Consider the following 26,894-nt stretch of genomic DNA (forward strand, 5'->3'; position numbering starts at 1 on the left):
CGACGTGTCTTCCAGCAGGGTGATGAGGGTGGATGCCTCTCTTCGACACCCGTTCTGTGGACGAAGCCGCCGTGGATATAAACTGCCGCAGGGTAAGAATCGGACTCGTCGCCACTGTTAAGTCTGTGTGTTCCAGTTGTATTAAGATTAATTACTGACACAGACTACAAGAATAAAGTTTCAACAGGTCTTTACTAGTTGGAGGTCAGGACTATACTAAATACAATATCTCTACACAGTACTTATATACCGGTGGTCACCACCGGTATTACGTATACAGCAGCCAGAGAAAGTAGTACATCTCTTAAGGTGGAACAGGCTTAAGTTCTCTTAAGGTGGAACAGGTTACATACACCACATAAATAGATATTAATAAAGAATGAAAAGCCAATTTCTTACTTACACAATGACGGTGCACGGAGTGCTTTGTGCATTGAGTGCTGTTGGAGTTTTGCTAAGTGGGAGAGTTCGGATAAGTGGGAGGTGAGGGTGTGTTTTTTGCTCTGCTTTATTCCCCACTCCCAGGCTTAGACAGCACTGCGGAGGCGGAGCAGCGAGACGAGTCAACCAAACAGGCTCCACAGACAGTATTCAAGGAGGAGGTTGGTGATCAGCTGGTTGGTTGGTTTTCTTCCTTCTCTTCTCTTTCATACCTTTAAGTTGGTAAGTCCTATTGAATAGTGGTGTGATATTATCATATATATCCGGGCAGGGTCTTCATAACTAATAATAAGAAATTTAATTAATTATATAGAATGGAGCAGGTGATGTGTTACTGTTGCGAGATGTGGGAGCCGGTGAACCCCATTGAGGCTAACGGTGATTACATCTGCGACAAGTGTTTGCTGCTAGAGGAACTCAAGTTCCATGTTATGGAGCTTGAGACCGAGCTTCGGACACTGCGACACATCAGGGAGGGGGAGAAGTTCCTGGACTCTATGTTTCAGGAGATGGTCACACCTATGAAGTTAATTACTGCAGATGTAGTCCGTGGTCAGGGACAGGACGGTGTGACTACGAGTGAGGAAGGTACAGGGATCCAGGATGTAGTGTTGAAGGAGACGCAGCCCTTGTTCTTGTCCAGCAGGATCGAGGTTCTTACTCCCTGTGAGGGCGGGAGCGGGGACTGCAGGGAGGATGAGCAACCTGGCCACAGCACCGTGGTACAGGGGGCCATTCAAGTGGAGGGAGTAAAAAGAAATGTTGTAGTGGTAGGGGATAGTATCATTAGGGGGATAGATAGGGTTCTCTGCAGTCAAGAGCGGGAGTCCCGAAGGCTGTGTTGCCTGCCTGGTGCCAGGGTTAAGGACATCTCTTCTGGGCTGGAAAGAAACTTGGAGTGGGAGGGGGAGGATCCAGTTGTCGTGGTCCATGTTGGTACAAACGACGTAGATAGGACAAGGAAGACGGTTCTGTTAAAGGAGTATGAGCAGCTAGGGGTCAAATTAAAAAACAGAACCTCAAGGGTAATAATCTCTGGGTTATTACCTGAGCCACGAGCGAATTTGGCTAGGATAAATAAAATTAAAGAGTTAAATGCGTGGCTCAAAGACTGGTGTGGGAGAAATGGGTTTTGCTTCTTGGGACACTGGCACCAGTACTGGGACAGGAGGGAGCTGTTCTGTTGGGACGGACTCCACTTGGCCAGTGCTGGGACTAGAGTCCTGGCGAATCATATAACTAGGGCTGTAGAGAGGGCTTTAAACTAATTAGTGGGGGGGAGGTTTCTAGAGAGCAAATAATAGAAATGACAACAGAGAAGGTCATAGACTTAGGTAGCAGTGGGGGAATTAAAAAACAGAATGTGTCAGGAAGGGACAGAAGGTATGGAGTAAAAAGTAAAGTACTAAGAAGGGAAAAAACAGGAACTAAGTGTTACAAAACATATTTGAAAGTTCTTTATCTGAATGCACGTAGCATTCGTAACAAAATGAATGAGTTAACAGCACAAATAATGACATATGGGTATGATCTTGTGGCCATTACAGAAACATGGCTGCAGGGTGACCATGACTGGGAATTAAACATACCAGGTTATTTAACAATCAGGAAGGACAGGCAGGAAGGGAGAGGAGGTGGGGTGGCTATGTTAATAAAGGAAGGAATCACTATAATACAGAGAAATGATATTGGGTCAAAGGAGCAGGATAGTGAAACAGTTTGGGTGGAGGTAAGGAATAATAAGGGGAAAAAAACATTAGTGGGTGTAGTCTATAGGCCTCCGAACAGTTGCAACTCTGTTGGACGGAGTATTAATCAGGAAATAGTTGAGGCTTGTAATAAGGGAACAGCTATAATTATGGGGGATTTTAATTATCATATTAACTGGACAAATCAAATTGGGCAGAGCAGCCTTGAGGAAGAGTTCATTGAGTGTATTAGGGATGGGTTTCTTGAGCAGTATGTAACTGAACCGACCAGGGGGCAAGCAACCTTAGATTTGGTCCTGTGTAATGAGACAGGATTAATTAAAAATGTCCTAGTAAAGGATCCCCTTGGAATGAGTGACCATAACATGGTTGAGTTCCATATTCAATTAGAGGGTGAGAAGGTTGGATCTCAAACAAGCGTGCTGAGCTTGAATAAAGGAGACTATGAAGGTATGAGAGCGGAATTAATTAGAGTGGACTGGGAAAATAGATTAAAGGGTAAGACGGTACATGACCAGTGGTGTACATTTAAGGAGTTATTTTACAACTTCCAAAAAAAATATATTCCACTGAGGAAAAAAGGGTGTAAAAGAAAAGATAGCCATCCGTGGCTAAGTAAAGTAATTAAGGATAGTATCCGACTAAAAACAAGGGCATATAAGGTAGCCAAATCTAGTGGGAGGATGGAAGATTGGGAAGTCTTTAAAAGACAGCAAAAAATAACAAAAAGATTGATTAAGAAAGGGAAGATAGATTATGAAAGTAAATTAGCAAAAAATATAAAAACAGACAGTAAAAGTTTCTATAGTTATATAAAAAGAAAAAGGGTGGCTAAAGTAAATGTTGGTCCCTTAGAGGATGAGACTGGGAAATTAATGGTGGGAAACATGGAGATGGCAAAAACACTGAACAATTATTTTGTATCAGTCTTTACAGTAGAGGACACTAAGAATATCCCAACACTGGACAAACAGGGGGCTCTAGGGGGGGAGGAACTAAATACGATTAAAATCACTAAGGAAGTGGTACTTGGTAAAATAATGGGACTCAAGGCGGATAAATCCCCTGGACCTGATGGCTTGCATCCCAGGGTCTTGAGGGAAGTAGCGGTAGGGATTGCGGATGCATTGGTAATAATTTTCCAAAACTCACTGGACTCAGCAAAGGTCCCGGCAGATTGGAAAACTGCTAATGTAACACCCTTATTTAAAAAGGGTAGTAGGCAGAAGGCTGGAAACTATAGACCTGTTAGCCTAACATCTGTGGTTGGTAAAATGTTAGAGTCCATTATTAAGGAGACAGTAACGGGACATTTGGATAAACATAATTTAATAGGGCAAACTCAGCATGGTTTCATGAAGGGGAAGTCATGTTTAACAAATTTGCTTGAGTTTTTTGAGGAAGTAACATACAGGGTGGATAAAGGGGAACCAGTGGACGTAGTGTATTTAGACTTCCAAAAGGCATTTGACAAGGTGCCACACAAAAGATTATTGCTCAAGATAAAAAATCACGGGATTGGGGGTAATATTCTGGCGTGGGTGGAGGATTGGCTCTCTAACAGAAAGCAGAGAGTTGGGATAAATGGTTCGTTCTCAGATTGGCAACCAGTAACTAGTGGTGTTCTGCAGGGGTCAGTGCTGGGTCCCCAACTCTTTACAATCTATATTAACGATTTGGAGGAGGGGACCGAGTGTAACATATCAAAGTTTGCAGATGATACAAAGATGGGACGGAAAGTAGTGAGTGAGGAGGACATAAAAAACCTGCAAAGGGACATAGACAGGCTAAGTAAGTGGGCAGCGATTTGGCAGATGGAATACAATACTGGAAAGTGTGAGGTTATGCACTTTGGCAGGAAAAATCATAGAGCAAGTTATTATCTTAATGGCAAGAAACTGGAAAGTACTGTAGTACAAAGGGATCTGGGGGTCCTGGTGCACGAAACTCAAAAAGTTAGTATGCAGGTGCAGCAAGTGATTAAGAAGGCCAATGGAATGTTGGCTTTTATTGCTAGGGGGTTGGAATATAAAAACAGGGAGGTATTGCTGCAGTTGTACAAGGTATTGGTGAGGCCGCACCTGGAATACTGCATACAGTTTTGGTGTCCATACTTAAGAAAAGACATACTTGCTCTCGAGTCAGTACAAAGAAGGTTCACTCAGTTAATCCCGGGGATGAGGGGGTGGTCATATGAGGAGAGGTTGAGTAGATTGGGACTCTACTCATTGGAGTTCAGAAGAATGAGAGGCGATCTTATTGAAACATATAAGATTGTGAAGGGGCTTGATCGGGTGGATGCGGTGAGGATGTTCCCAATGATGGGTGAAACTAGAACTAGGGGGCATAATCTTAAAATAAGGGGCTGCTCATTCAAAACTGAGATGAGGAGAAACTTCTTCACTCAGAGGGTGGTAGGTTTGTGGAATTTGCTGCCCCAGAAAGCTGTGGAAGCTACATCATTAAATAAATTTAAAACAGAAATAGATAGTTTCCTAGAAGTAAAGGGAATAAAGGGTTACGGGGAGCGGGCAGGAAATTGGACATGAGTCTGGGTTCGGAATGGTCATGGCCCTGTGGGTAGTGGAGCGGGCCCAGGGGCCGTGTAGCCTTGTTCTGCTCCTACTGTGTTCTAATTCTGTTAGATTTCAGGAGATGGTTTTATTCCTGTTCCTGGCTGGGGTGGAGGTCGCCTTTACAGAAGGTAAGTACTGTAGAAAATATAGGGACAGAGTGATCTCCTGGAAGAATTTCGATCGCCTAGATGGGTCGGAGAGGAATTTCCCAGATTTTTTTCTCCCAAATTGGCCATTGGGTCTTTATCTGGTTTTTCGCCTCTCCCGGGAGATCACATTGGTTCGGGTGGATGCAGAGTGATAGAAGATTTGAGGTTAGGATCAGATCAGCCATGATCTTATTGAATGGTGGAGCAGGCTCGAGGGGCCGATTGGCCTACTCCTGCTCCTATTTCTTATGTTCTTATGTTCTTATGTCTAGCCCTCTACTGGACACCTCCTGATTCACTCTGCACCTCCATTTCACCTGCCACTCCCAATCTCTTCCATTTTAATCCCACTTCGTTTCTTTTTCCATCCCTTTGCAACATTGTCCCTCCGATTGCTCCATTCGATGTCGTTCCCCTGTTAAACTATTCTCCTGTCGCCATTCTGGGCTCAAGTCACTCCTAGGCATCCCCTTAATCTCCCTAGGCTTCATTCTAGGTAGTCTTCACGCGCGCCTGTCACAGTTCAATCATCCAGAGATTAACAGGGGTCTAAGGGATAATAATTTGCCACCGCAGGTTCCAGAAAGGAAGATCATCCTTGACAAACGTTACAGAGTTCTTTGAGGAGGTGACAGATATGGTGGATGGGGGAAATGCAGGGGATGTGGTACATGGACTTCAAGAAAGCCTTTGACGAGGTACCACACAGGAGACTATCGGAGAAGATTGAGGTGTATGGAATTAGGGAGAAGGTCACAAATTGGTTTAAAAGCTGGTTAGAAGGGAGGAAGCAGCGAGTAGGAGTTAAAGGTTGTTGGAAGTGGGTAGCAAAGGGTTCTGTTCTGAGATTGCATCTATACAATAATTTGGATATTGGGCTAATGGGAGTGGTGTCCAAATTTGCAGGCGATCTGGTTAACAGATGCTTAATTGTACTTGTAGCCAGTGCTGCCTCCTCTACTCCTGCAAAGAAAGATGACTTGTGAGGGACAGGGTACAATTGCTGCCGTGTTCTATCAAGTCAGAAATTCAATAGTTTGTGTAACTCTAAGATTCACCTCCTTTTGAGTGACTGACACAATTGCATCTGCAGCACCAAAGAATCTCAGAGACCTGATTGCAAAGCTCTGTGCTGCTTCTTTTGACATTGGTTTTCATGATCACAACAGCAGCACTGAACAACAGTAGGGATGTTGGTCAGCCAGTCCCTTGGAGACCACAAAGAGCAATTTATCCAGCTTGCCATGGGATAAGTGCTTTGAAATAGCCTCTCCGATCTCAGAGTATGTTTGAAGAAGACTGATCTGATTATACGAACATAAGAAATAAAAAGAAAGACTTGCAGTTATATAGCGCCTTTCATGACCTCAGGACATCCCAAAGTGCTTTACAGCCAATTAAATACTTTTAAAGTGTAGTCACTGTTTAATGCAGGAAACGCAGCAGCCAATTTGCACACAGCAAGCTCTCACGAACAGCAAAGTGATAATGACCAAATCATTTGTTTTTATATGATGTAGATTGAGGGATAAATATTGGCCAGGACACCGGGGAGAACTCACCTGCACTTCTTCAAAATAACGCCATGGGATCATTTACGTCCACCTGAGTTGGTTTAACGTCTCAACCGAAAGACAACACCTCCGACAGTGCAGCATTCCCTCAGTCCTGCACTGAAGCGTCAGCCTAGATTTTGTGCTCAAGTCTCTGGAGTGGGACTTGAACCCACAACCTTCTGACTCAGAGGCAAAAGTGCTACCAACTGAGCCACAGCTAACACTGACAATAGGAGCAGGGGTAGGCCATACGGCCCTTCAAACCTGCTCTGCCATTCAATAAGATCATGGCTGATCTCCAACCTCAATTCCACTTTCCTGCATTATCTATCCCCATATCCCTTGATTCCCTAATATTCAAAAATCTATTGATCTCTGTCTCGAATATACTCAATGACTGAGCATCCATAGCTCTCTGGGGTAGAGAATTCCAAAGAATCACAGATCTTTGAGTGATGTAATTTCTCCTAATCTCAGTCCTAAATGGATGACCCCTTATTTTGAGACTGTGACCCCTAGTCCTAGATTCAACATCCTCGCTGTATCTACCCTGTCAAGACCCTTAAAAATTTTATATGTTTCAATGATGTTATGTTCATTAATAACTAAACATTCTTATTATGAACAGCTAGCTTCTAGCTAGTCATTTATTCAGTACACGTTCTCTAGGTACAGCATCTGTAGAGATTCAGCATGTGTACTTCTGTGTGCAGGCAGCCATCTTGACTACTGCCTTCTGGGTAGCCTAGTGCATTGTGGGTAGTGTAGTCTTAAACACATACAACTAAATATACAGCTCTATACAGCTCTACGGCTCCATCTAGTGTACCACTCTAGAATGACATGTTATTGAACATTACATCCCCTTTCTTTGAGGTTAACAAAATCAATATCAATCAACTTTCAAGAAAAACGATAAAGATGCTATCAGTAACACTTTTGTTAGTGCTCTATAAACATAAACATTTTCACAACAGTCAATACATTTTCAATATAGTTTTTCTTTGTACTCAAAGATTAAGTCTATCAGGCTTTTTTACTACACGTGTGGGTCTTCTCAGCACGGGTAAGTCTGATGTGTTTTCATGAGATTGTTCTGGTGGTGAATGACGAGATTCAGTTGCGGCATTGTCATCAATCTGCTCTTGGATAGTTTCTTGTGTTTTCAGGAGGGAACGGCGGTTCCTCCTGAGAATCTGTCCTTCCTCAGTTCTAACAGTGTATGACCTTGGTCGTACTTCCTCAAGAACTGTAGCTTTCCTGTTCCATGCATCTGGATCCTCAATCCTGACAACATCATCCCTTGTCAATGGTTTTAGAGTTTTGGATGACTTGTCATAGTATGATTTCTATTTCAGCTTTAACAGTTAAAGTCTCTGTCTCAGTTCCTTACTTTGCTGTTCTTTTGCACAGCAGGGTAGCGTGGTGCGCAACTTGTGACCCATTAGTAGTTCAGCAGGTGAAGAACCACAGTCTAAAGGTGAGGCTCGGTAGCTCAGCAGGGCAAGATAAGGATCAGACTTGCTTTCTGTCGCTTTCTTCAGTAGCTGCTTGAGAACTTGAACACCTTTCCCTGCCTTACCATTTGACTGAGCATACAAAGGACTGGATGTGATGTGCTGAAAGTAATACTGTGCTGCAAACTGTTGCCACTCCTTACAGTTGAAGCACGGACCATTGTCACTAACGGCAATCCTGGGAATTCCATGTCTGGCGAAGATGGATTTCACATGCATTATGACACTGCTTGCTGATGTGCTTGAGAGCAGCGCCATCTCAGGATAGTTAGAATAGTAGTCAATCACTATTAGATATTCTTTACCATTTAAATGAAAGAGGTCCATACCAACCTTTTGCCATGGTGCTGTTGGTAAGTCAGCTACTATCATTGGTTCCTTTGTTTGTTTGTTTTGGTGTTTCTGACATGTCTCACATTTGCCTATCATGTTCTCAATGTCCTTATTTATGCCAGGCCATTAAACAGTGTCTCTTGCTCTCCTTTTGCATTTTTCAATTCCGAGGTGTCCCTCATGAATCCTTTTGAGCATGTCTTGACGTAGAGCCTGTGGAATGACTATTCTGTTCTGTTTTAGTAATAGTCCACTTGCGACACTCAATTCTGACCTTATGTGAAAGTATTTTGGACAGGAACCTTTTGGCCAATCATGATGAATGTTTTCTATTACTGTTTGTAACACTGTATCTTTTACTGTTTCTTCTGCTATTTGCTTTGATTTTGTGTCTGACACGGGCAGCGCAGCAGTGACCATACTTACATGAACATCCACGTCTTCTTCAGTAGAGATCACATGACTCATTGTGGGTGCTCGGGATAGTGCATCTGCTAACACTATGTATTTGCCTGGCGTGTAGATCAGTTCAAAGTCATATCTTTGCAGCTTCATCATGAGTCGTTGAATCCTTGGAGACATCTCATTCAGGTTCTTTTTTATGATGGCAACCAGTGGGCTGTGGTCTGTCTCAACTGTGAAGGTGGGAAGTCCATATATGTAGCCATGGAACTTTTCTAATCCAACTACCAAGCCTAGACATTCCTTTTCAATCTGGGCGCATCGACACTCAGTATCAGTCATAGACCTGGAGGCATAGGCAACAGGCTTCCAATCTTCACCCTCTGCTTATAGCAAGACCGCGCCTAGGCCATCCTTTGATACATCCGTTCACACTTTGATTCTCTTTGTCGGGTGAAAGAAAGTGAGTACAGGTGTGGTTGTCAGCACTGTTTTGAGGTTCATCCACTCTTGTTCATGTTTTTCTGTCCATGCGAACTCATTTGTTTTATGTAGCAGGTCTCGCAGACAGGTTGTTTTGGCTGACAAGTTAGGAATGAACTTTCCAATGAAGTTTATCATCCCCATGATGCGTAGTACTCCTTTTTTGTCAGTGGGTCGGGGCGTTTTGAGTATGGCGTTTACTTTTTCCATATCTGGCTCTATTCCTTTACCAGATAGAATATCTCCTAGGAAAGTGACTTCCTGGACGCCAAACTGACACTTGGCTTTGTTGAGCTTCAGTCCATTCTGGCGTATGCTCTGTAGCACTTTAGTCAGTCTCTCATTGTGTTCTTTCAGTGTGGAGCCTCAGATGATGATGTCATCAACATAGACCCGAACTCCTTCCAGACCTTCAATTATGTGTTCCATCGCTCTATGAAAGATTTCAGATGCAGATATTATCCCGAAAGGCATTCTGAGGAAACAATACCTGCCAAATGGTGTGTTGAAGGTACAGTATTTGGTGCTCTCTTCATCCAGTTTTAGTTGCCAAAATCCTTGTGAGACATCGAGCTTTGTAAAGTATCTGGCACCTGACATTTCACTGGTGATTTCTTCTCGCTTGGGAATCTGGTAGTGTTCACGTTTTATGTTTGCATTTAAGTCCTTTGGATCCATGCATATTCTTAGATCATTGTTTTTCTTTACACATACCATGGAGTTAACCCAGTCTGTTGGCTCTTCGACTTTCCTGATGGCTCCTAGTGTGGTCATTCTGTCCAGTTCTTTCTTGAGCCGGTGATGCAGGGGTGCTGGAACTCTTCATGGAGTGTGTACCACTGGCTGAGCATCCTCCTTTAGTTGGATCTTGTAAGTGAATGGTAGAACTCCAAATCCTTTGAACACATCCTGGAAATTATTTACTACAGAATCCACTGAGTCATCTGGTCTGCTTAGGGCACAGTTTATACGGTATACTCTCTTGACCAGTTCTAAGTCCTCACAAGCTTTGTCACCCAGTAGTGAATCAAGTCCTTCAGCCACAACAGAAAACATGAGATGATGCACTTTGTCTTTGACTGTCACTTTAAGTCTGCATACACCTAAGCTATCTATTTTCTGTCCATTATAGTCCTTCAGTAGTACTGACTTTTTCTGTATTTTGGGCTTTTCTTTCATATTTTTAATGTCACTCATACTGATTAAGTTTGCTTTTGCCCCAGTGTCTAGTTTCAATGTAACTAATGCTCCATTTACCTGCAGTGGGATCATCCATTTGTCCTCTTTTACTGCATTAATTTTATGTTCAGCATTGTCCATATCTGAGGGCTGCACATTTTCTGTATCCTTTTTGATATTGTCACATGACACCATTCCTACAAAAAATGTCTCACTTAAATCAGTGTCCTCAATCACATTAACTCGGACTTGTTGCCCTTTCTTTGTTTTTACTTTTGAAAAGCATTGTTTGGCAAAGTGATTCTTTCCATGACATTTTGTGCACATTTTTCCAAACATTGGGCTTTGTCTTAACTGGTGTTTGTAACCATAGCATTTACAATTAAAAATTCCTTCCTCCGATTGCTTTTCATTTCTGTTCTGCCCATGTTTCTTCACTTTGTAGGACACAGCACCGACAGCAGCACTTACTACAATCGCATCATTATTGATTTCACTGAAAGTCTTCGCATGCTTTTGAGCTAGCTCGCTGGCTTGGCATATTGTCACAGCATTTTCCAATGTTAGTTCGGTTTCTCAACAGACGTTCCCTGACCTTTTTATCATGAATACCAAATACAATTTGGTCACGAATCATGGATGCTTTCAGCTCAGAGAAATTACATGTCTGTGCTCTCAGTTTCAGATTGGTCACAAAGCTATCAAAAGCCTCATTTTGCCGCTGTGTCCTTGAACGGAACGCGTATCTTTCATAGGTCTCATTCTTTTTGGGAGAACAATGTGTATCAAGTTTCTTTAGCACATCGTCTAAATTTTCTCTGTTCTCCTCTGGATTAAATACAAATGTATTAAATACCTCTATCGCCTGTGGGCCTTCAACCGTAAGCAGCAATGCTACTTTCCTTGCGTCTGGTTTCGTACCGAACCCGATGGCAGCAATGTAGAGTTCGAATTGTTGTTTGAAAGTCCGCCAATTGTAGTCGACATTTCCCATGAGATTCAAAAACTCCGATGGCCTCAAATTCTCCATGTCGCTTTTCACAATTTTCAGCAGATCTTCACCAATCCTGGTACCATGTTATGTTCATTAAAAACTAGACATTCTTATTATGAACAGCTAGCTTCTAGCTAGTCATTTATTCAGTACACGTTCTCTAGGTACAGCATCTGTAGAGATTCAGCATGTGTACTTCTGTGTGCAGGCAGCCATCTTGACTATTGCCTTCTGGGTAGCCTAGTGCATCATGGGTAGTGTAGTCTTAAACACATACAACTAAATATACAGCTCTATACAGCTCTACGGCTCCATCTAGTGTACCACTCTAGAATGACATGTTATTGATCATTACAAATGAGATCAACTCTCATTCTTCTAAACTCTAGGGAATATAGGCCTAGTCTACTCAAGCTCTCCTCATAGGACAATCCCCCCATCCCAGGGATCAGTCTAGTGAACCTACGTTGCGCTCCCTCTAAGGCAAGTATATCCTTCCTTATGTGAGGACACCATATAATTGTAGTAAGACTTCCTTACTCTATGCTCCAATCGCTTTGTAATAAAGACTAACATACCATTTCCTTTCCTATTTGCTTACTGTAAATGCATGTTAACTTTCTGTGATTCGTGTACAAGGACACCCAGGTCCCTTTGCAGATCAACATTTCCCAGTCTCTCACCAGTTAAAAATATTCTACTTTTCTATTTTTCCTACAAAAGTGGATAACTTCGCACTTCTCCACATTATATTCCATCTGCCATGTTCTTGCGCACTCATTTAACCTGTCTATATACCTTTGCAGCCTCTTTGCATCCTCACAGCTTACTTTCCCACCTAAATTTGTATTGTCAGCAAACTTGAATACATTACTCTCGGTCACCTCATCTAAGTCATTAATATAGATTGTAAAAAGCTAAGGCTCAAGCACTGATCCTTGCGGTAACCCACTAGTTACACCCTGCCAACCAGAAAATGATCCATTTATTCCTACTCTCTGTTTTCTGTCCGTTAACAAATCCTCAATCCATGTTAAAATATTACCCCAATCCCATGAACCCTAATTTTGTGTAATAACCTCTTATATGGCAGCTTATTGAATGCTTTTTGAAAATCGAACTACACCACATCCATTGGTTCCCCCTTAACTACCCTGCTAGTTACAACCTCAAAAAACCCTAACAGATTTGACAAACACGATTTCCCTTTCATAAATCCGTGTTGACCTTGCCCAATCATATTACGATTTTCTAAGTGCCCTGTTACTGCATCCCTAATAATAGATTCTAGCATTTTCCCTACTACTGATGCCAGGCTAACTGGCCTGTAGTTCCCTGTTTTCTCTCTCACTCCTTTCTTGAACAACATAAGTTTGCTACCTTTGAATCCACTGGGACTGTTCTAGAATCTAGGGAATTCTGGAAGATCAAAACCAATGCATCCACTATCTCTGTAGCCACCTCTTTTAAAACCCTAGAATGTAAGCTATCAGGTCCAGGGAATTTGTTGAATTTTAGTCCCATTAATTTTTCCAGTACTATTTCCGTACTAATACTGATTTCTTTAAGTTCCTCATTCTTGCTAGACCCTTGATTCCCCACTATTTCTGGAATGTTACTTGTGTCTTCTACTGTGAAGACAGATAGATTATTTGTTTAATAATTTACTCCCCTTATCCCCCATTATAATTTCTCCTGTCTCTGCCTCTAAGGGACCCACAATTGCTTTCAGAATTTTTACCTGCGCATGTTCCCATTCTGAATTAAAGCCTTCATAATACAACAAAGGTGTAGTAGTATGTACAAACTGCCATTGTGTGCTGCTGTATGGTACATTGGTGAGTTCTCTTTAACAAAGCCTGTGACAAGGTCCCACATGGCAGGTTGGTCAAAAAAGTAAAAGCCCATGGGATCCAAGGGAATGTGGAAAGTTGGATCCAAAATTGGCTCAGTGGCAGGAAGCAAAGGGTAATGGTCGAAGGCTGGAAGGCTGTTTAGAGTGGGGTTCCACAGGGCTCAGTACTAGGTCCCTTGCTTTTTGTGGTATATATCAGTGATTTAGACTGCAATGTAGGGGACATGATTAAGAAGATTGCAGATGATACAACATTTTTTTAATGCGTTCCTGGGAAGTGGGCATCACTGGCGATGCCAGCATTTATTGCTCATCCCTAATTGCCCTTGAGAAGGTGGTGGTGAGCTGCCTTCTTGAACTGCCATAGTCTGTGTGGTAAAGGTACTACCACAGTGCTGTTAGGGAGGGAGTTACAGGATTTTGACGCATGGACGATGAAGGAACGGTGATATATTTCCAAGTCAGGATGGTGTGTGACTTGGAGGTGAACTTGGAGGTGGTGGTGTTCCCATGCGCCTGCTGCCCTTGTCCTTCTAGGTGGTAGAGGTCGCAGGTTTGGGAGGTGATGCCAAAGAAGCCTTGATGAGTTGCTGCAGTGTATTTTGTAGATGGTACACACTACAGTCACGGAGCGCAGGTGGTGGGAGTGAATGTTTAAGTTGGTAGATGAGGTACCAATCAAGCGGGCTGCTTAGTCCTGAATGGTGTCGAGCTTCTTGAGTGTTGTTGGAGCTGCACTCAACCAGGCAAATGAAGCGTATTCCATCACACTCCTTACTTGTGCCTTGTAGATGGTGGAAACACTTTGGGGAGTCAGGAGGCGAGACACTCACCGCAGAATACCTAGCCTCTGACCTGCTCTTGTTGCCACAGTATTTATGTGGCTGATCCAGTTAAGTTTTTGGTCAATGGTTACCCCCAGGATGTTGATGGTGATGGTAATGCCATTGAATGTCAAGGGGAGGTGGTTAGACTCTCGCTTGTTGGAAATAGTCATTGCCTAGCACTTGTGTGGCGTGAATGTTACTTGCCACTTATCAGCCCAGGCCTGAACGTCGTCCAGGTCTTGCTGCACGTGGGCATGGGCTGCTTCATTATTTGAGGTGCTGCGAATGGAACTGAACACTGTGCAATCATCAGCGAACGTCCCCACTTCTGACCTTATGATGGAGGAAAGGTCATTGATGAAGCAGTTGAAGATGGTTGGGCCTAGGACACTGCCCTGAGGAACTCCTGCAGCGATGACCTGGGGCTGAGATGATTGACCTCCACAACCACAACCATCTTCCTTTATGCTAGGTATGACTCCAGCCAATGGAGAGTTTTCCCTCTGATTTCCCATTGACTTCAATTTTACTAGTGCTACTTGATGCCACACTTGGTCAAATGCTGCCTTGATGTCAAGGGCAGTCACTCTCACCTCACCTCTGGAATTCAGCTCTTTTGTCCATGTTTGGACCAAGGCTGTAAAGAGGTCTGGAGCCGAGTGGTCCTGGCGGAACCCAAACTGAGCATCGGTGAGTAGGTTATTGGTGAGTAAGTATCGCTTGATGGCACTGTCGACGACACCGTCCATCAGTTTGCTGATGATTGAGAGTAGACTTATGGAGCAGTAATTGGTCAGATTGGATTTGTCCTGCCTTTTGTGGTCATAACATGCCTGGGTAGTTTTCCACGTTGTTGGATGCCAGTGTTGTAGCTGTACTGGAACAGCTTGGGGCACGGCTATTTCTGGAGCACAAGTCTTCAGCATGACAGCCAGGATATTGTCGGGGCCCGTAACCTTTGCTGTATCCAGTGCACTCAGCCATTTCTTACTATCACGTGGAGTGAATCGAATTGGCTGAAGACTGGCTTCTGTGATGGTGGGGACCTCGGGAGTAGGCCGATATGGATCATCCACTCGGCACTTCTGGCTGAAGATGTTTGCAAACGCTTCATACTTGCCTTTTGCACTCGCATGATGAGCTCTGCCATCATTGAGGATGGGGATATTCATGGAGCCTCCTCCTCCCATTAGTTGTTTAATTGTCCACCACCATTCATGACTGGATGTGGCAGGACTGCAGAGCTTTGATCTGATCCATTGATTGTGGGATTGCTTAGCCCTGTCTATAGCATGCTGCTTCTGCTTTTTAGCATGCATGTAGTCCTGTGTTGCAGCTTCCCCAGGTTGGCACCTCATTTTTAGGTACGCCTGGTACTGCTCCTGGCATGCTCTTCTACACTCCTCATTGAACCAGGTTTGGTCCCCTGGCTTGATGGTAATGGTGGAGTGAGGGATATGCTGGGCCATGAGGTTACAGATTGTGGTGGAATACAATTCTGCTGCTGCTGGCCCAGTTTTGAGCTGCTAGATCTGTTCTGAATCTATCCCATTTAGCATGGTGGTAGTGCCACACAACACGATGGAGGGTGTCCTCAGTGTGAAGACGGGACTTTGTCTCCACAATGACTGTGCGGTGGTCACTGCTACCAATGCTGTCATGGGCAGATGCATCTGCGACAGGTAGATTGGTGAGGACGAGGTCAAGTACATTTTTCCACTTGTGTTGGTTTTCTCACCACTGCCGTAGGCCCAGTCTGGCACAGTTATGTCCTTCAGGGCTCGGCCAGTAATGGTACTAGCGAGCCACTCATGGTGATGGACATTGAAGTCCCCCACCCAGAGTACATTCTGTGCCCATGCTACCCTCAGTGCTTCTTTCAAGTGGTGTTCAACATGGAGGAGTACTGATTCATCAACTGAGGGAGGGCAGTAGGTGGTAACCAGCAGGAGGTTTCCTTGCCCATGCTTGACCTGAATCCATGAGACTTCATAGGGTCCAGAGTCAATGTTGAGGACTCCCAGGGCCACTCCTTCCCAACTGTATACCACTGTGCCGCCACCTCTGGTGGGTCTGTCCTGCCGGTGGGACAGGGCATACCCAGGGATGGTGATGGAGGAACCTGGGATGTTGGCTGAAAGATATGATTCTGTGAGTATGACTGTGTCAGGCTGTTGCTTGACTAGTCTGTGGGACAGCTCTCCCAATTTTGGCACAAGTCTCCAGATGTTAGTGAGGGGGACTCTGCAGGGTCCGAAGCCGGTGCCTAGGTCAACGCCAGGGGGTCCGTCCAGTTTTCTTCTTATTACTGTTTTTTGTAGCAGTTTGTTACAACTGAGTGGCTTGCTGGGCCATTTCAGAGGGCGGTTAAGAGTCAACCACATTGCTATTGGTCTGGAGTCACATATAGGCCAGACCGGGTAAGGACGGCAGATTTCCTTCCCTAAAGGACATTAGTGAACCAGATGGGTTTTTATGACAATCCGATAGTTTCATGGTCACCATTACTGATACTAGCTTTTTATTCCATATTTATTTAATTAACTGAATATAAATTCCCCAGCTGCTGTGGTGGGATTATGAACTCATCTCTCCGGATCATTAGTCCAGGCCTCTGGATTACTAGTCCAGTAACATAACCACTATGCTAACGTTCCCATGTACCGTTCCCTTAGATTTGGATATTTACTGGGGCGGGTTACATAGGCCGGGTGGGAGCGAAGTTTCAGACGGGTAACTCGGAAGTCTGGGTTTCCCCGCATGCTGTGGACATTCAACTCCACAGCATGCAGCTTTTGGCCCTGATAGGTTCCACGCCCAGAAGTCAGGCTGCTTGACAGGATTGGCTGCCAGCCGGGCAGGGTGCACTCTGGAGGAGGCCACACGACCAGTTAGATCCGATCCCCCACCCTGGAGGTGGGTCCGATCCCTGACCCCAGGGGGGGAGGGTCCAATCCTGAAGGGGGTCCGATCCCCGATGCCAGGGGGTCCAATCCCAGGGAGGGGATCTGATCCACAACCCCGGGGGGAGGGGTCTGATCCCCTACCCTGGGAGGGGGGTCTTTGCATGGTGTGTGGGGTCTGATGGTGGGGGAGCTTGGGGGGGCCAGGAGGAAGCACTCCTGCTCCTCCTGGTCCACAAGGAGTGCTGTGAAGGCAGTTACCTTCTCTCCGAGGCTGTCCTCGCCTCGCTACAACCTCGATGCCCGGGAAACCCGGCCGGCCACATTCGAACCTGCAAAGCACGATAAAGCCAATGCTTCCAGCCTCATTAACTATTTAAAATACCAACCCGCCTCGTGGAAGTAGGTTGGCTGCCCGCCCTTTATCCCGCCTCAGTAAAACCCAGAAGTTGGCAGTTTGAAGCATTCCGACGCATTCGGAATCTTTGCTCATTTAACCCCACACCCGCACACAATCCCACCCGCTCACCCATGTTAAAATTCCCCCCTTATTTTCCAAGGAGTATGTTCCCTTATTGCTGCTAACAAAATGCAGCACCTTTCACATTTATCTATATTGACAGTCATTTGCCATTTACACGCCCATTTTATAAGTTTATTAATGTCGTCTTATATTTTGTTACAGTCTTCCTCAATATTAACTATACCCCCCAATGTGGTGTCATCCGCAAATTTTAAAATTCTATTTCCAATTCCTGAGTCCAAATTATTTATGTAAATGGTGAACAGAAGTGGTCCCAGCACCGATCCCTGTGGAACATCACTTTCCACCTTCTGTCAGCCTAGGTACCATCAACCCCTACACTCTGTTTCCTGTTTTGTAGTCAGTTTGATATCCATTCTGCTATTTGCCCCCCGACTCAACATGTTCTGACTTTAGTCATGAGTCTACTATGACTTATCAAAGGCTTTTTGAAAATCCAAGTATATTACATCTACTATATTACTCTTTCTGTTACTTCTTCCAAGAATTCAATAAGGTAGGTCAAGCATGAACTTCCCTTTTGAAATCCATGTTAACTATTCTGTATTATATTTTTGATTTCTACATGTTTTTCTGTTACATCTTTGAGTAAAGATTCCATTATCTTTCCTACCACCGACATTAAGCCAACTGGCCTATAGTTCCCTCTACTTGTAATATCTCCCTTTTTAAATATAGGATTAACATTAGCTATCCACCAGTCGTCTGGCACTATACTGTTTTCTAATGAATTTTAATAATTATATAATCGCGCCTCATCCCTAGATTCTTTTAGTTTGCGCGGATGGAATCCATCCAGACCTCTCTACTTTAACTAGATTATTAATTAATTCCCCCTTTCTTAAATCTTAAATGTCTTGATATCTTTTTTCATCTCTGTCAATGTCCACCATGTTAGTCTCCCTGGTAAATAATGACGCAAATTCATCTGCCATTTCGTTGTCATTACCTGTGAGTTTATCTTCTGCATGCTTTAGGACTACAGAGATTCTGATGAATTTCAAGAGTTACGTTTTATACAAACTTTCTCCTCACTTGCCCATGGGTTTTCATCATCTGCATTTGGCCGGTTCGTGAAACCCACTTAATTCTGGGTTGCTATGGTTTTCTTTATGAAGTCACGTGACATAATCTGGCAAGTCATAATGTGGAGGTGTGATGTGGCCCCTGGGCTGAGAGCCCATATAAGGCCTGCAAGCTGTTGAGGCTGCATGGGATTGAACCAAGGCCTGAGATATGCTTGAGGGACAAGAGCTCTACTTGACAAAATTAACAGCCAGGAACGACTAAAGAGGTAAGGGACAGCATAATACTAAAAGAAAAAGCATACAAAAATGCAAAAAATAGCACAGATCCCGGCGAATATGAAAGATACAAAGAACAGCAAAGGGTCACAAAACAGACAGTAAGAACTACAAAAAGGGAATATGAAAAGAAACTTACAAGGGATATCAAAATCAATACGAAGAATTTTTACAATTACATTAGGAAAACGAGGGTCGTCAGGAGTTGGCCCCTTAAAAATTGAAAGCGGTGATACTATCAATGATAATAAGGAAATGGCGGATATGTTGAATAATTACTCTGCGTCAGTATTTACAGTAGAAGAAGAGGATAGCATGCTGGAATCCCATGGAAACTAATATTGGATCGGGACAGGGACTCAATAAAATGAACATAAATAAAATAACAGTAATGAAGAAAATAATGGCATGAAAGAGTGACAAGTCCCCAGGACCAGATGGTTTCCATTCCAGGAATTTAAAGGAAGTAGGTGAGCATATTGCAGATGCCCTAACTATAATCCTCCAACGTTCTCTTGATTCAGGAACCATTCCTTTAGATTCAAAAATTGCGTATGCCACTCCGTTATTTAAGAATGGCGAGAGAGAGAAACCAGGGAATTATAGATCAGTTAGCCTAACATCTGTTGTCGGGAAATTGGTACATTCTATAATTAAGGATAGGGTGACTTAACAACTCGAAAATTTTCAGTTGATCAGAGAGAGCCAGCATGGATTTGTGAAAGGCAGGTCATGCCTGACAAACCTGATTCAATTTTATGAAGAGGTAACTAAAATAATAGACTGGGGAATGTCTATGGATGTTATTTATATGGAGTTCCAGAAGGCATTTCATAAAGTCCCACATAAGAGACTATTAACTAAAGTAGAAGCCCACGGAATTGAGGGCAAGTTATTGACCTGGTTAGGAAATTGGCTGAGCGGCAGGAGACAGAGAGTAGGGATAATGGGTATGTACTCAAATTGGCAGAAAGTGACTAGTGGTGTCTCGCAGGGATCTGTGTTGGAGCCTCAACTATTCACAGTATTTATTAATGACTTAGATGATGGCATAGAAAGTCATATATCCAAATTTGCTGATGACACAAAGATAGGCGGCATTGTAGGCAGTGTAGATGAAAGCATTAAATTACAAAGGGATATTGATAGATTAAGTGAATGGGCAAAACTGTGGCAAATGGATTTCAATGTAAGCAAAAGTGAGGTCAACCACTTTGGACATAAAAAGGATAGAACAGGGTACTTTATAAATAGTGAAAAGCTAAAAACAGTGGATGTCCAAAGAGAATTGGGGGTCCAGGTACCTAGATCATTAAAATGCCATGAACAGGTATAGAAAATAATCAAAAAAGCTAATGGAATGCTGGCCTTTATATCTAGAGGACTCGAATACAAGGGGGTAGAAGTTATGCTGCAGCTATACAAAACCCTGGTTAGACCACACCTGGAGTACTGTGAGCAGTTCTGGGCACCACACCGTAGGAAGGATATATTGGCCTTGGAGGGAGTGCAGTGTAGGTTTACCAGAATGATACCCGAACTTCAAGGGTTAAGTTACGAGGAGAGATTACACAAATTAAGGTTGTATTCCCTAGAATTTAGAAGGTTAAGGGTGATTTGATCGAAGTTTTCAAGATATTAAGGGGAACAGATAGGGTAGATAGAGAGAAATTATTTCTGCTGGTTGGGGATTCTAGGACTGGGGGCATAGTCTAAAAATTAGAGCCAGACCTTTCAGGGGTGAAATTAGGAAACACTTCTACACACAAAGGGTGGTAGAAGTTTGGAACTCTCTTCCGCAAACGGCAATTGATGGTAGATCAATTGTTAATCTTAAATCTAAGATTGATAGCTTTTAGTTAACCAATGGTATTAAGGGATATGGGGCAAAGGCAGGTATTTGGAGTTAGGTCGCAGATCAGCCATGATCTCATTGAATGGCGGAACAGGCTCGAGGGGCTGAATGGCCTACTCCTGTTCCTATGTTCCTATATGCAATAGATTGACCAAGCAAAGATTGGGAGCCCAGCAACCATATTAGAATGTGCAGCTGTTTGTTATCAATATATACACCAGAAGTTTTCTATGAACTTGTGCTAAAATATATAGAAACTGGTACATTTCTGCTAAAAGGCAGATGTTTATGTAATTCAAAACCAATTTTAAATCAATTATAAAGATCTGACATCAAATGACTGTTCCCAGGTTTGGCATGTAAAAGCATCATTTACAGTACCTTCCAATATGAGGAAAAATAGGGTTTCTTCACTCTAGTGGTATAGTCTAAACGTATAATTGCTTGCCTGCAAGGTACTGCTCCATGGGGTCTGATGGAGATCCCCCCTCCCCCGGAATAATTAAGAATGAGGCCTTTTATATACTTCATTCTTAAATACTCTGAGGGCTAAATTGGATAGCCCCGAAAACAGATGCAGGAATCGCGATGCTCGATTAACCCACGCCCATTGCTCCTGATGCAGGCAGCGCACCAATTTCATGCTGCCTGCTAATCTGCATGATTGCTGCATGCAGCCAGAGCTAACTGTTGAGTGTCTGCACGCCTCAGCAGGAGGCCCAAGATTGTTCGAGTCTAGCACCACTTAAAGCTAGCCTGCACCTCTTAAAGGGGAGGTGCATTCTGGCTGGAGCAGGTGCTGGAACTCTTTGTGAAAGAGAGTCTGAGCTGGACGAAGAGTGACTTATGGTGCAACAAGTCCTGCATGGCAGACTGGTCATGAAAGTAAAAGCTCATGGGTTCCAAGGCAAAGTGGCAAGTTGGATCCAAAATTGGCTCAAAGGCAGGAAACAAAGGGTAATGGTCAAAGGGTGTTTTTGTGACTCGAAGGCTGTTTCCAGTGGGGTTCCGCAGGGCTCAGTACTGAGTCCTTTGCTTTTTATGGTATATATCAATGATTTGGACTTGAATGTAGGAAGTATGATTAAAAAGTTTGCAGATGATACAAAAATTGGCCATGTGGTTGATAATGAAGAAGAAAGCTGCAGACTGCAGGATGATATCAATGGACTGGTCAGGTGGGCAGAACAGTGGCAAATGGAATTCAATCTGGAGAAGTGTGAGGTCATGCATTTGGGGAGGGCTAACGAGGCAAGGGAATACACTATAAATGGTAGGATACTGAGAAGTGCACAAGATCAGAGGGACCTTGGATTGCATGTCCACATATCCCTGAAGGTAGCAGGACAGGTAGATAAGGTGGTTGCACTAGATTGTGTGCAGAGGAGATTTACGAGTATGTTGCCTGGACTGGGGAATTTTAGCTATGAGGAAAGATTGGATAGGCTGGGGTTGTTTTCTTTGGAACAGAGGAGGCTGAGGGGAGACCTAATTGAGGTGTATAAAATTAAGAGGGGCCTAGATAGAGTGGATAGGAAGGACTTAGTTCCCTTAGTAGAAGGGTCAATAACCAGGGGGCACAGATTTAAAGTAATTGGTCGGAGGTTTAGAGGGGATTTGAGGAGAAATATTTTCACCCAGAGGGTGGTGGGGGTCTGGAACTCACTGCCTGAAAGGGTGGTAGAGGCAGAAACCCTCATCACATTTAAAAAGTACTTGGATATGCACTTGAAGTGCCGTAACCTACAAGGATTCGGACCAAGTGCTGGAAAGTGGGATTAGGGTGGATAGCTCTTTGTTGACCGGCACGGACATGATGGGCTGAATTTCCTGCTTGTGTGCTGTAAATTTCTATGATTCTATGATTCTATGAACAGGGGAGAGAGCGGCTCCAATGTTTCCCGATGCTGCACTGGAGGCCTGGGTGGAGGAAGTGGAGAAGAGGAGAGAGGTCCGGTTTCCTCAGGGAACAAGGAGGCCCTCCAGACAAACTCTGCAAAGACAATGGGAGCAGATAGCTGTGGTGGTCAATGCCAGGAGTCAGGCCCCGAGGACCTGGATACAGTGTCGCAAAAAGTTCAATGACCTCACATGAGTGGTCAAGGTCAGTGAATGCATCTTCAAATGCCATATCCCACCAACTGCACCACTAGCCTCACAACACTGCTTCACCTCACCCTTACACCCTTAGCACTGCTGGAAGCCTCACACCCACATCCCACAGTTTGCACACACTGCCAGCTAGTCAACCACGACAGGCACATCACCCAAACAGATTGCACCACCCTCACTGACACACTTCCCTTTCTCATATAGGACAAGTTGATGCATAACTAGATGCAGCAGGATCTTACCCCAATGGAGGAAACGGTGGTCACCATCATTGGAGCGGCCATCGCTGAAGCCGTGGCTAGCAGTGAGGCTGAAACCATTGAAGATGACGGTATCCTCATACCTAATCCTCCTTCTCACATTCTATTTCCACCTCATCCCACAATGACTTTTGATTTAAAAGCTGCAGATGGCGTAAGCATGCACCTCTTACTTTCCCCCCTTCTCACCGCAACCCTACCCATGTGCCTTTCTCCTTTCAGATAGACAAGAACTGCAACCTGGCCAGACAGTGGTGGACGAGCAACAGGTGGAAGAGGAAGAAGACAGTTATGATGACAAAATACAGTCACTCAATTTCACACTTGCCGTAACCAGCTCTGATACTGACGCTGCCTGTAATTTAGAGGTTAGTTTAGAGGCGGGATCTGCACATGGTGAGACACCAGGCCCGAGTGGCCTGCAGCCAGAGCAGGGGGCAAGGGTAGCACAGGTGCCAGCTCACTTGAGGGCAAAGTCGCATGAGGTTCCGCTGCAAAGGACTCAGCTGCGCACTTCGATGGGACAGGCTACAGAAGGAGGCTCACAGGTCTGCACAATGAAATGCTTGGTGCATTGGGAAGCCTGCCAGAAAGCCTGCGTGCAATGCATTTATATAGCACCATTCATGACCACCGGACGTCTCAAAGCACTTTACAGCCAATGAAGTACAGTCACTGTTGTGATGTAGGAAACGCGGCAGCCAATTTGCGTACAGCAAGGTCCCACAAACAGCAATAATGACCAGATAATCTGTTTTTGTTATGTTGGTTGAGGGATAAATATTGGCCAGGATACCGGGGATAACTCCCCTGCTCTTTTTCGAAATAGCGCCATGGGATCTTTTACGTCCACCTGAGAGAGCGTACGGGGCCTCGGTTTAACATCTCATCCGAAAGGCGGCATCACCGACAGTGCAGCACTCCCTCAGCACTGCACTGGAGTGTCAACCTAATTTTATGTGCTCAAGTCCCTGGAGTGGGATGTAAACCCACAACTTTCTGACTCAGAGGCGAGGATGCTACCCACTGAGCCACAGCTGACACTGTCAAGGAGCATGGAGGAGTCCAGCACCAACTTGGCAAAGGGTTTTGCACAGAGCTGGGAGCCCATCCTTTCCAGCATGGAAGTGGTGGCCAACTCCATCAGCACACTTGTGGACCCAACCAAGGTGCAGCATCTGATAACCGATGTCGCAGCTTCCATTGCAGCACAAGCAGAAGCCACCCAATGTCTGAGTGCTGCAGTGGACTTCTGAGATGCAAGGGCAGCTTGCTGCCATGCAAGCTCAGTCTGCTGCCATTATGACTGCGGTTACTAGTGTTCAAAGGGGCTTGTAGGGTGTCACAGCAGTCCAGCAATCTGTCCTCCAGCAGATTACTAGGATTGCTGAGGCACCTCCCCGGGGGATGGCAGTGGCTCCATGGAGGACGAACCTGCTGTCGACTCTCTCAGGATGACAGCATTCGTCCTCCCAACACTGCCACTCCGCCAGTGCCCTTGCTGCTGCCTGTCAGCCAGCCAGCTTAGACTGTTGCCGCCCATGTCGAGATGGTGCAGTCTCCAGCTGGGTCTTCTAGGCCCAGAGCTGCTCCTGGTCATCTTCCAAGGCCATCTACCGTCTCCCCCACTGAAAGCCAGCAGCCATCTACCAGCCATGCTGCAGCCATTGGGGGAGCATTGTGTAGGAGCACTAGGAGATGCAAAGGCACATGGAAGACCGGCACTAAAGGAATTCACAGGGGTGATTAGTTGACATTTGTGTGCAAAATGGCATGGTTTGATTTCTAAATTTGGTTGTAATGTTTATTTTGTATTGGCTTTTATTCTTGCTCTGTGGCCAAGAGGACGCTGTGATGGTCAGTAACAGAGGGAAGGTAAGGTGAATCCATTCTTGGTGAATGGAGAATTGGGGTTGTGTTTACTGATATTTCAGTTGGATGAGTCAATCATGGACAGCCTGGCCAGAAAGGCATGGTCTATGTTCCCTCCTCCCTTCCTCTTCCTCCTCTTCCTCCTCCTCCTCCAGCTCCTCCTCCTCTTCCTGCTCCTCAACTGCTTGCCATATAGCTGGTCAAATGTAAGAAGTCACACAACACCAGGTTATAGTCCAACAGTTTTATTTGAAATCACAAGCTTTCGGAGCGCTGCTCCTTCGTCAGGTGAAGTGGAGAGATGCATAAAGACACAGCTTATATAGTCAGAGAATAATGCCAGATGATTACAGGTAATCTTTCTAACTGCCATTTATCACACCTCGGCAGCGAGATAATCACAGCGATCAAAAGTGTGAATGGCGTCCAAACAGGTTAGTCAGGAAAACATTACATCAAAGAACAATGAGGTGGGGTCACAAGGGGTCAAATGTTGCAGATGCTGGGGTCTGTATGAAAAACAAAAAACAGACAAAAAACATTTTTTTGTTGTTGCTGGAAATCACAGCAGGTCCGGCCGCATCTGTGTAGAGAGAACAAGCCAACGACGACTCAAGTCTGGGTGACCCTACGTCAGGTGGGGTTACATGTAACGTGACATGAACCCAAGATCGCGGTTGAGGCCGTTCTCATGAGTGCGAAACTTGGCTATCAGTTTCTGCTTGACGATTTTGCGTTGTCGTGTGTCTCGAAGGCCGCCTTGGAGAATGCTTACCCGAAGATCGGAGGCTGAATGTCCTTGACTGCTGAAGTGTTCCCCGACTGGGAGGGAACACTCCTGCCTGGCGATTGTTGCGCGATGTCCGTTCATCCGTTGTCGCAGTGTCTGCATGGTCTCGCCGATGTACCATGCTCCGGGGCATCCTTTCCTGCAACGTATGATGTAGACAACATTGGCCGAGTTACATGAGTATGTACCATGTACCTGGTGGGTGGTGTCCTCACGTGTGATGATGGTATCTGTGTTGATGATCTGGCATGTCTTGCAGAGGTTGCCGTGGCAGGGTTGTGTGGTGTCGTGGTCGCTGTTCTCCTGAAAGCTGGGTAATTTGCTGCGAACGATGGTCTGTTTGAGGTTAGGCGGCTGTTTGAAGGCGAGTAGTGGAGGCGTGGGGATGGCCTTAGCGAGGTGTTCGTCGTCATCGATGACATGTTGAAGGCTGCAAAGAACATGGCGTAGTTTCTCCGCTCCGGGGAAGTACTGGACGACGAAGGGTACTCTGTTGGTTGTGTCCCGTGTTTGTTTTCTGAGGAGGTCTATGCGATTTTTTGCTGTGGCCCGTCGGAACTGTCGATCGACGAGTCGAGCGTCATATCCCGTTCTTACGAGGGCGTCTTTCAGCGTCTGTAGGTGCCCATCGCGTTCCTCCTCGTCTGAGCAGATCCTGTGTATTCGCAGGGCTTGTCCATAGGGGATGGCTTCTTTAACGTGATTAGGGTGGAAGCTGGAGAAGTGGAGCATCCTGAGGTTGTCCATAGGCTTGCGGTAGAGTGAAGTGCTGAGGTGTCCGTCTTTGATGGAGATTCGTGTGTCCAAGAATGAAACCGATTCTGAGGAGTAGTCCATGGTGAGTTTGATGGTGGGATGGAACTTGTTGATGTTATCGTGTAGTCTTTTCAGTGATTCTTCGCCGTGGGTCCATAGGAAGAAAATGTCATCGATGTATCTGGTGTATAGCATTGGTTGGAGGTCCTGTGCAGCGAAGAAGTCTTGCTCGAACTTGTGCATGAAGATGTTGGCGTATTGGGGTGCGAATTTGGTCCCCATAGCTGTTCCGTGTGTTTGAGTGAAGAACTGGTTGTCGAAGGTGAAGACATTGTGGTCAAGGATGAAGTGGATGAGTTGTAGGATGGCGTCTGGAGATTGGCTGTTGTTGGTGTTGAGTACTGAGGCTGTCGCAGCGATGCCGTCATCGTGGGGGATACTGGTGTCGAGTGCCGAGACGTCCATCATGGCGAGGAT

The sequence above is a fragment of the Somniosus microcephalus genome, chromosome 7, assembly GCF_052327205.1.
Source record: "Somniosus microcephalus isolate GS21.2 chromosome 7, FLI_Smic_1.0, whole genome shotgun sequence".
NCBI lineage: Eukaryota > Metazoa > Chordata > Chondrichthyes > Squaliformes > Somniosidae > Somniosus > Somniosus microcephalus.